Source organism: Tenrec ecaudatus, chromosome 3 (genome assembly GCF_050624435.1).
Source record: "Tenrec ecaudatus isolate mTenEca1 chromosome 3, mTenEca1.hap1, whole genome shotgun sequence".
NCBI lineage: Eukaryota > Metazoa > Chordata > Mammalia > Afrosoricida > Tenrecidae > Tenrec > Tenrec ecaudatus.
In genome coordinates, this window is record NC_134532.1 from 142,031,104 (window position 1) to 142,042,242 (window position 11,139).

Sequence of the window (11,139 nt, forward strand, 5' to 3'; positions counted from 1 at the left end):
TGGTGGTGTGCTAATCACAAGCGTCGGCAGTTCGATCCCACCGATTCAACCCCACCACCTGCTCCCTCCATGGGGGATGTAGGAAGAAGGAAACGTTGGAAACCCTCTGGAGCAGTTCTCCTACAGGATCATGGAGAAGCCGAATGGACTCCCCAGCAGTGCATCTGGAGTGTGTCTGTCTGTTTAGTCGTTCGTTCTTTCCCTTGAAACTATGGAATCGCCCAGGGAAGCAATTGTGTTCTATTTATTTTTGTATTTCAGAGGTAGACTAGAGCAGGACATCTGAGAAAATGTGGGATAAAGGAAGAGAAGGAAGGACAGAGTGAGGAATACTGGATGATGGGATCACTTGGAAGAGGACTAGTTCTATAAAAAAGAGTAATCATTGTGGGTTTTCTGTGAAACTATTATTTATATTGTTAAATCAGCCAAGCAGAGCACTCTCGTGCTTAACAAACATATTTTCTCTAAGTTCTCAGCCATCCCTTTAAAGAGTTCATTGAGCTGGTGTCTCTCAACTAAGGACAATATTACCTTCTACCCCCTCCACCGCCCCCCCAGGGAGCATTTGAAAATAACTGGAGATGCTTTGTGACTTGTAGCTGACTGTGGCACACCACGCAGTGGGTAGAGAGCGGGCGTGCTGAAAAGTACCCTATAATGCACAGTACACACCACAACCCCATTGACAACAAAGGTTTATACGACCCCCGCAGGGCTGAGGCTAAAAAAACGCTGCCTGTGGAATGTGCCTGGGTCATAAAGAAAAATGCAGGCCTGATACGGGCTACAACATGAATGGACAGTGAAAACATTGTGCTGAGTGAAGTACGTTACTCACAGATGGACAGATATGGTGCAATCCCATTAGGTGGACTCTCTAGAATAGGCCAGTGTCTAGGGACCAACGTTTATAGGTGGGCCCCCGGGTAGACAGGAGGGAAGGGGAAAGACAGACACACTATTTAGGGATCTCTGAGTGTCGGCTGAGGGTGGTGGACATATTAGGGCCTGGTTTTGAAGGAGCAGCAGGAGAAACGTATTGTGGAACATCAAGTTCTCTGTTGCCCATGGACTGGCCATGAAACCTCCCTCACACATGCATTAGTTTTATTTTCTCCTTCTCGATTCTGTTCAGTACAGAGCCTGCAGTTCTCCAGAGAATAACACCTGCAGAAGAACAGAACCGATGCTAGATTCACAGGTCGGGCAAGGGCTTCGCATTCCATGTAGTATGCAAATAGAACTTACACACAACCACCTTGGTTGTACGGAATTGGAGCTTCAGCTGTTTAGGTCTGTTTCTCTGGCTACAGACTTCTTTGTTCTTTAGATGAGGACCCATTCTAGGACAGCTATGACTTGATGGTCAAATGAAGGGCAGAGTGCGTGATGATGTGTGTCCTGTTTGGCACTCCTACCACCGCACCCTCCCTAAGTTGTACACAAAGGACCCAAAGCTAAACCACGTAACAATGCTGCTGTGTGTCCACTAGAGTTTTCCATTTGAAAATGAACAGTGGCTGGTGTCTGACACGCTTCATAAAGACCCCACAGAGCTGTAAATAGTGGGAACCCCCCAGGATCAGGCAGAGAACGTTCAGATTGTTCCAAGTCTGGCAGGCTTCCATGCAAGCACATCTGCGTGTATACTTGTAATGTCTCTTGTTACAATTACGATGTGTCTCTCATTATAATTTTAAATGACAGGCTTATTTTTAATGCACATAAATTGCCTTCAATAGACTTGGTGATTGAACACAGTAAATATTTTCCTGTGACACCCAAAATAGTAAGAACTTTGGAAGCTTTTTCACTTTCCTTTTCTGCAAAGACTTGTTTTTCTGCAGTGCAGAAGCTCTCAGCCGTGGTCTTGTTCTCACAGCCTTCTGACTGCATGCATCTTGGACACCTTTTTTACTAGGCGAGCTCTATCAGGTCTGATCAGTCCCCACTGCTTTTATTCAGGCTGAGCTGGCTTGGAGAGTTTATTGGGGTGTGTGTGTGTGTGTGTGTGTGTGTGTGTGTGTGTGCGCGCGCGCGTGCACGTTGAAGGAAGGCAAGTGCCATTGGGAAAGCTAGAGCCTCAGGCTCTCCTCCAGTAGGTTGCCTTGTCCAATGTCTGGGCTTCTGCTCCCCTGTTCCTCATGGCAAGCCACTAGCTTGCTCTTGCTGCACATTTCCCATCTCCCTTAAGGTTCTGCTCCCACAAATTATGAGTGATGCGGTTTGCCCTACTCTTTCTTCTGTTGCCTTTGATTCTTGCCTCGGTTGCTGCATTCTTTGTCTTGGTGCAGGACAAAGGCGTTAGGTCTTTGGGGCCCTGGAATATGTTCCTCTCTCACTCCCTTGGGGGAAAGGGTGCTTGAATCGAAAGGGATAAAGAACTCTATGCGTGTCTTTGGCAGCAATAAACAATAGCTTTTCTTTAAATCCACATGAAGGAACAGTGAGTTAAAATGGGAAATGAAATTCTACAGGCCAAGCCAGACTCCAACGATATTCAGAGGGAAAGCCGAGCAGGGACATTTCTTTCTGGCCTGGAAAACCCATTCCTGTCCATTGATTCTAAGCCAGTGGTCCTCAACCTTCCTAGTGTCGTGACCCTTTAATACAGTCCTTCATGTGTGGTGACCCCCAACCATAAAATTATGTTCTTGCTACTTCATAACTATAATTTTGCTGCTGTTATGAATCAAGTGACCCCTGTGAAAGGGTCATTTGACCCCCAAAGTGGTCGTGACCCATAGGTTGAGAACCGCTGTTCTAAGGCATGGAAGGCCCACATGTGTTGGAGTAGAACTATGTTTCTTAGGATGGCTGAGAGTTGATGTTTCCGAAGTAGATCTCTAGACCTCTCTCCAAAATCCCCTCTGGGTGGACTTGAACCTTTAGTTTAGTGAATAGCAGAACACAGCCCTTTGTACAACCTAGGCAGTCCTCTTACCCAATGCCGAAACTCAAAATTCAGTGCCACTGAGTCAATTCTGATTCATAGTGACCCTACGCTGTAGATCTACCCCTGTGGGTTTCTCAGAGAGTAACTCTTTAAGGAAGTAGAAAGCCTCATCTTGCTTCCACAGAGCTGGCTCACAGTTTCAAACTGCTGACCTTGTAGTTTACAGCAAAAAGCACTAACCACTATGCAACCAGGTCTCCTAATAGTTTTAGAAGAATATTAGTGTCTAAAAGAAGTGGAGTATTCTTTGATCCTGCCACATGGTTTTCTCCTGTTCTTTCCAGAATATAAATAAATATACATCTTGTTAATCTGATCCCCACCAAATGTAAAAACATTGCTAGCGTCTTCCCTCATCACATCTCAGAGTCCCAGACAGGGCTAAATCTCCTTTAAGGGGCTTACCTGGAGGGCAACTGGAATAAATGATGTCAGGCCTGTGGTGAGGACACGCCCACCTGGGGAGTGGAGCCAATTGCCCTCTCTGAGCCTGTAGGTCTCCGTCTCCCTTGGAGTACCGCTACTCTGTGCTGTGTTCTTTCAGCTCTACAAGGAAGGAAATGTACTCTGCTCTGTCACCCTTCCGACTTTATGCCTGGGGGCCCTGAAACTCCAATGCAGGCGTGATGAGCTCATTGGCCCAGTATTCCTGCTAACAGTGTGGCCACTTGGCTAAGTTGACTCCATCTACAAATGAGGCATTGTTGTATCCGTTCTTGAAGGAGAAGGCATTGACTGAGTGGGCATGACCTTTCCTATCTTAGGAACGAGGGGGTGGGTGTGGGGGGTGGGGGAGTAGCACATGTGTGTGTGTTGAGGTCACTGAGAGCTGCTGTCAGGCCCAAGTTCTAAACCGGCCATGTTGAGGATACCCCAGCTCAGGATGACCCCGCGTAGGGCAGGGTAGAACTGCTACTCCGTAGAGTTTCTCAATCACCTTTTAGAAGCAGGTAGTTAGGTCTTTCTTCTGAAAGGCACCTCTGGGCGAATTCTAACTGCCAACTACATAGACAGGTGCTTAACCCTCTGTGCCACCTAGGGACTCCTTGAAAGTGGACCACTGAGCCAGGGGAAGCGTTCCAGGCCTTAGTAACTCTGCCGGTTGGCTCTCAGCACCATTGGTTCAGTACTAGCAGGCAAGGAATCACCCTCTGATCAGCTGCTCAGAGAATAAAGGGGCTTCTTCCAGGGAGGCAGGGCTGGAGGGAGAAGCGCTGTAAATCTGTCACCCTGCTGGCAGTGGGCCCAATGGTTACAAAGAAGCAGGCTGGATGCACACAGCAAGCAAAGGATGCTAGCCAGTGCTTCTGAGTGGCCGCCTCCTGGCAGCTCTTCCTTGGAGCTAAATCCACAGGCATCAAGAGATAACATAGTCTCTCGGGTCTTTTGTGAAAACAGGCCTCCTATTAATACACTCACACACACACACACACACACTCACAAATATGTTTATTAATTGAATTGTTAAGAAAATGGCAGTCGCACAATTATCTTTTATTTTGCAGGAAATGTGCCAAACACTTCATGGTATTTTGTTTTATTTTAAAACTTTGTGAGACGTTAAATGAAGATCCCAGATTTGGTAACAAGCTCACTCAAAAGGTGTTGCCTGGGCCTGATGGTGAGACATGCTAATGAGTCTGCTTTTCAAGGGAGGGGAAAGGCGGTGATTCGCTGAATTTTAGCTCACGGCTCCACCTACTTGCCTGGTAAACCAGTTGGGAAGAACGAGAAATGGGCTGTCATCTCAGTCCCCAAATTCTTCCCTCACCTGATAAATGAGAGAGAAATGGGATGAGAGCCAAATCCAGCCAGTGAAGGCAAACGCAGGCCGGAGTGTCAGTAGCTAAGACAATATTGATTGGCTCTCAGTAAAGAAGCCCAGTCGAACAGTGGTCCCTGAGCTGTCCCTTTGAAAAGTCTCTCTCCCTTCTCCTTTCCCATGCTTCTTGAGCCTCTTCACCTGTTCACCTGCCTACATGAAACCATGCGGTTGGGAGGAACTATTGAGTCACCCTTGTTTTATAACAGCAAATGTGACCGTCGGAGAGTGGATCACCAGGGCTTTTTCTTGTGGCAGTGCCAAGTGTGTAGAACAACTAAGCTTTCAGTAAACAGAGTACTTACAGGGCTATACAACTGTGGCTCCTACCTACCACCATACACGTGAAGTTCAGGCCTAGGGTGGAAGGGCAATTCCACATTCACTGGAGAATTCCACCCTAGGCCTGAACTTCACGTGTATGGTGGTAGGTAGGAGTCACGGTTGTATAGCCCTGTAAGTACTCTGTTTACTGAAAGCTTAGTTGTTCTACACACTTGGCACTGCCACAAGAAAAAGCCCTGGTGATCCACTCTCAGACGGTCACGTTTGCTGTTATAAAACAAGGGTGACTCAATAGTTCCTCCCAACCGCATGGTTTCATGTAGGCAGGTGAACAGGTGAAGAGGCTCAAGAAGCATGGGAAAGGAGAAGGGAGAGAGACTTTTCAAAGGGACAGCTCAGGGACCATTGTTCGACTGGGCTTCTTTACTGAGAGCCAATCAATATTGTCTTAGCTACTGACACTCCGGCCTGCGTTTGCCTTCACTGGCTGCATTTGGCTCTCATCCCATTTCTCTCTCATTTATCAGGTGAGGGAAGAATTTGGGGACTGAGATGACAGCCCATTTCTCATTCTTCCACATTCACTGGAGAATTACAGGAGACCTGGGGGGTTGGAGTGCTAAGATCAAGGATAAGGATGGTGAGCAACACTAAACTCACTGCCATTGAGTTGATACCCACTCATAGTGACCCTGTAGGGCAGGATGGAACAGCCCCTGTGGGCTTGCAAGGCTGGTACTGTTCACAGGAATAGGAAGCTCCATCTAAAGGTAAAGAATAAGCTGACATTTTAATCTACCATGGGAGAAGAGGAGGTGAAAACTCGGTGACCAGCCAGGGCTGGGGTTGCAGAAAATCTGCTTAGTGATGCTTGATTATGAGACATTTCCCCTTCAGGAAATAGCTGTTGCTTATTTATTTGTGTTTCTGTCGTGTTTATTTAAATGAAGGAAATGGACAGTCTTGGTATTTCATGTTTAATGTCAAAGTAATCCTTAGGAGCTGGAGGTAAGACAACCCAGATGTGACTGCCGCTCTAAATAATGAGTTCTTCCTTAACGCCACCAAATTGCAAATGAGTCAGGACGCATTCATGATTATTCCTTCAATGAGAGTGGGACATGCAGACATTCCAAGGATCATATTAAACTTCTGTTTGGTGGCACATCGAGCCTTTCATTGGCCCTTCAGCACATGCCATATGACCCGTCTTCCTCTTCCATTCATCGAAACTTAGTATTTGCATTCATCATTAATATTTAATATATGATGAGAGCAAAATGGACTCAGAGAGTTCTCCTCTCCGGCACGTGAGAGAAGAGAGTGGACTCCACCTTGCGCTACTACAAACACAAAGATACCCCCAACCCCCAAACAAGAGATAAGTGAAGTGACTTGACATCTTGAATGACAGTTGACCTGGAAAGTTCTGATCTCTATAAAGTTCTCCCAGTAAAATGCCATTACCTAAATAGTGCAAATTTTGTCTGCGCCTTCTTTTTCTTTTTCTTCCTTGTCTGCTTTGAGACTAAAGCTGGTGGAGAAATAAGAGTTAAGACAAGTTTCTTGGAAAATGTATGCATGGGATTAATAAAAAGTCTAGAAGACAGTGATCTGCTCAGTGTCTCAGATTCAATTCTTGCCCTAAAAGTTGTCATCTGGGGCGTTCCATATCATACACCCAACCCCACTGCCATTGAGTTGATTGGACTCATAGTAACCCTATGAAAGCGTGCTCAAGCTTTTTAAACAGAGGGGAGTTCACTGTCCACTATAGTTTAAAAATAAAATATGAACAAATTCCTATGCACACTACACATATCTTATTTTGAAGCAAAAAAACAAAATGGGGCAAAAACACCCAGTGGGCCAGACAAATGTCCTCGTTGGGCCACATGTGGCCCGCGGGCCGTAGTTTGAGGATGCCTGCTAGGGAAAAGTCCAATTGTTCTGTATGGTCTTGTAGGCTGCAAATATTTATGGGAGCAGAAAGCCTCTTTTCTCTCCTGAAAAGCAACTGGTGGGTTTGAACCACTGGTCTATGGGTAGCAGACCATTACTTAGCTCACTACATTCCCAAGATCTCCTTGAATGCTTCTTTATTCTCCAGATCAAAAAGAAAACTGATCCCATTGCCCTCAAGTCAATTTCGACTCATGGCGCTCCCCTGCGCTACAGGGAGAACTGCTCTCCAGGGCTTTCTTTTCTTTCGTTTTAAAACTTTGGGTTGTAGTTTGGGTGAAAACTTACAGAGAAAAATGCATGGTCCATTCCACCATTTTTTGGCACTTCATTTTGTGACAATGACTGCCATCCCTTGAGTGTAATGGCATTTCCCCCATTTATTACCGTGGTTTGCCATTTCCATTGATTCTTCTTTCTTATCTGTCTTGCCTTTTGAGCTTTCTCTCTATAGTGATTGATTGGAGCATACCTTCCTGGTATTTAGCACGCATTTTACAGACCTATCATTGGCTATTGTTTGGCTGCAAGTTCATACTGGATTCAGGCTTGAAGGGTGCTTAAGGGCCACCCCACCAGGCTCCACTAGTCTTTATCAAACCAGTAAGTTTGTTCTTTATGACTTTGAACTGTGTTCGACATTTTCTTTTTCTTCCTCTTTGACCAGTACCTTCCATTATGATCCTCCTCAGAGTGGTCAGTTGTGGCAGCTGGGCACCATCTAATTCTTTTGGTCTCCGGGTAGCGTAGGCTCTGATCTACATGAACCATTTGTTCGTTGGACTGATTGTTTCGAGTCTTTGATATCCTTCACTCTTCTTTCCTCTGGATGGAGAAAGGCTAGTGATGGCATCTTAAATGGCTGCTTTCAAAAAAGAGCTCAGTCACTGCTCACCAGAGCAGGATATGGTGCATTTTGCTTTGGGAGTGTTCTGGGCTTTTCTTAACTGCAATTTTTTGTCATAACTTTCTTTTGTAGATGCCACTGAATGAGTTTACATGACTAACCTTTAGATTAGTACTCAAGCACAAACTATTCTCACCCACCACCCTGGAATGTATCCTTCATAGCTGTGTCTTAAACTGTTGTCTAGAAAAAACACAGTGAATTGCCTGACTATGGCTTCTGTCAATGGCTGGGCAATGGAAACAGCCAGTGTAATGAGGAACATGCATTCCTCAGGCTCAACTTGAAAGAGCTAAAAAGCAGCCTGTTTGGTTTTCTTTCAGTAGGTTTCATTTTTGCAATTTGAATGGTGCTTCCATCAGTTAGAAGGTTCATAGTCCTGGACTGGATGAAAGGGCTGAGTCAAAGTGGTTGGGCAGAAGAACTCTGGAAATCCACTGAAATGCTATCGAGCAGAACCCGACTGGAGCGGTGGTCAGCAAAGCAACCAAGTCTCACGAGCTGCCAAGAGGACATGCAGCCCCAGTGAAGTCCCTGCAAACTAAGGGGAAGGAACTCCCAGTATCTTGGAACCCGGAATCTTTTCAAATGGATTCCTTTCCCTGATGGTGAGGCTAATATTGCCTGAAGCTGTTATTCTCAACTCCCCTCAGTCTGCTGTCCAATATCACAGCTTATGGATTTGCTCTTAGTTAACAACTACTTAATCTGGTCCAACCTTTTCCTATGCCTGGCAGTACATATACAGATGAGTGTATATATATATTAAAATTTTATTATGTAAACATTTTAATTGATGACATACTAAGCAACAATAACAAAAATTTTCACGAGTAGAAAATGTTATTTTGTGGATGTATTTATAGTCTTTTCTATCTATATGGACCTCTAATGGCTAGTGGGTTACAAGTTAGGTTACTAATACCACAAGGTCCATAGTTTGAAACCACTAGTCCTCTCCATGGAATAAATATGAGATTTTCTGTTCCTATAAAGATTTACAGCCTTAGAAACCGAGGGGGCCATTCAAGTCTGTGCTATCAGGTCTTATGAGTCGGAATTGACTTGATGGCAGGGTGGTTGTTGTTGGAAGTTTGTCAGATCTGTATTTTCATTCTTAATCATTATAGTTGCAAATATGGGATAATGAGATGCTGAGGGAGAACCGTGGGCATCATTTACATGTGAGGGCATATGTGCGCTGCAGGAAGGGAGAAGAGCATAGTGGCTTAAGGGCAGATTCAAGGTCCGATGCTGCCACTTACCTTGAGCAGTGCTGGCAAGCTGTTTCTGAATCCTCGGGAGCCAGGTGCCACAGGGGAGCACTGCCCAGCCCTGCAGCACCCTCACAAGTGTTGCTATGTTGAAGCCCACTATTGGAGCTCTTTCTCACTGCCCCTCCGTTTCACTGAGCATGATGTCCTTCTCCAGGGACTGGTCTCTCCTGATCCTATGTCCAAAGCACCTGAGATGAAATCTCCACATCCTTGCTTCTAAGAAGCATTCTGCCTGTACTTCTTCCAGGACAGAGTTGTTTGTTCTCAGGCCACTCTATGATACTTTCGAAATTCTTTGCCAGCACCACAATTCAAATGTGGAAATTCTTTGATCTTTCTTATTCCTTGTTTAGCTATCACGTGCCCAGAAGATGATTGATGCTATCCTGGCCAGGGTGAGGCGCATCTTGGTCCTCAAAGCCACATATCCCTGATCTTCAGCACTTTAACGCAGTCTTGCACAGTGGTGATGTGTAGATTTCCTGACTGCTGCTTTGAGCTGAGTCTATTTAAATAGCTATAATAGGCTTTTGAACGTTACTGAACTTCTGCAGGATTTAATTTCCTTGTCTGTAAAATGGAAATTATTATATACTACCTCATTGACCTGTTGTGAGAGTTAACTCAATCTTTGCATGAAAGGGCTTCATAATCATTTTCATATAGTCTATACTCATTAAACTGTAACTATTGTAAGTTTTGTTTATTCTGCAAATGTTTATGAAGCAATTGTTAGTATAGATGTGAATCATAACTCCTGCCCCAGAAGAGCTTGCATGATGTAGGCAAATTATCAAACAGTTAAACAAATGCATGCAGCCAGGTGCTGATGGCTCAATGATAAATAGTAGTACATGGCACAGAGACTCCCTGAAAATGTGGAGTCATAGAGGAGAGAGTTGTCAGTTCTTTGGTCCAAAGATGGGAAGGTGATGAGAATGAGGTTTTGCAGTGGAGGCTATATTAGAGATGAACTTTACAAAGTGAGTAGGTGGTTTCCATAAAGATAACAGTGAGACCAGGTGTGGCGATGAGACAATTTCCAGTAGGATTACGAACAGAAACAAAGAGCAATTTCAAAGAGATTGCATGTAGTTCAGAATAGCTGTGAGTGGCTGATGCAGAGAAGTACTGCGATGGGAGTAAAAATGGCAGGGGTCGGGAGCAGCTAGATTATGGAGGTTCTTAAATCTGAAGGTAAAGAATTTGAAAGTTATATTCTAAACAATGGGCAGTCGTTGAGGATTAAGCAGTGGGGTGTCATGTCCATTTTCTTTTAGAGAGGTGTAGGTACTTGTTTCAACAGCATCACCCGGCAGCTTGCTAGAAATTGAAATTGATGACACTCAACCCAGAACTACTGAATCATCTTTGAGGGTGGGGATCAGGAAGCTATGTTTTGGAAAATCTTCCCAATGATTACGCTTTTTTATGCCTAGAGGAAAGTTGTATGTTTCATTGTTTAAGAAAAACTACTCTACCCACTTTATATGGGATGGACTGGACATACTTCAAATCAGACAAATAAATGAAGAATCATCAGAAATGGCTAAACTATGGGGTATATGGTTAATTGCTTTCATGAGTACCTTCCTTCTGGGTCATGAGACCAGAAGAACTGGATAGTGTCCTGCTACTAGTATAGAAGATGTTGATCAAAGATTTTATAGAAAAATCATGATCAAAAGGAGGCACAATCTAACAACAGAACTCCCTCAATGCAAGAATAATTTGTTCTATTAATGATGCTCATCTTTCCAACACGATCGTGAAGAAAAAGTAGGTGCATAAGCAAATGTGGTGAAGAAAGCTGACGGAGCCCGGCTGTCAAGAGATATAGTGTCTAGGGTCTTAAAGACTTGAAGGTAAACAAGGAGCCATCTAGCTCAGAAGCAACAAAGCCCACATGAAGGAAGCACACCAGGCT